This window comes from Mandrillus leucophaeus, unplaced genomic scaffold (assembly GCF_000951045.1).
Source record: "Mandrillus leucophaeus isolate KB7577 unplaced genomic scaffold, Mleu.le_1.0 Scaffold51, whole genome shotgun sequence".
NCBI classification, from domain to species: Eukaryota; Metazoa; Chordata; class Mammalia; order Primates; family Cercopithecidae; genus Mandrillus; species Mandrillus leucophaeus.
This window is the reverse complement of record NW_012105475.1, coordinates 3,950,908-3,951,161: the sequence shown is the minus strand read 5'-3', so window position 1 is coordinate 3,951,161 and position 254 is coordinate 3,950,908.

The window sequence follows — 254 nt, the reverse complement described above, 5'->3', positions numbered from 1 at the left end:
CCGCGCAGCCCGGGTTCCCGCCGGCGCCTCTCTCTCCACACCTCCCTGCAAGCAGAGGGAGTCAGCTCCGGCCTCAGCCAGCCAAGAGGGGCTCCCACAGTGCCGTGGCGGGCTGAAGGGCTCCTCAAGCACCGCCAACGGCCGAGGCGGCGCTGGGAGTGATGGCTGCTAGCACATTGTCACCTTTCACCAGCACTTTGGGAGGCTGAGGTGAGTGGATCACCTGAGGTCAGGAGTTCGAGACCAGCCTGGCC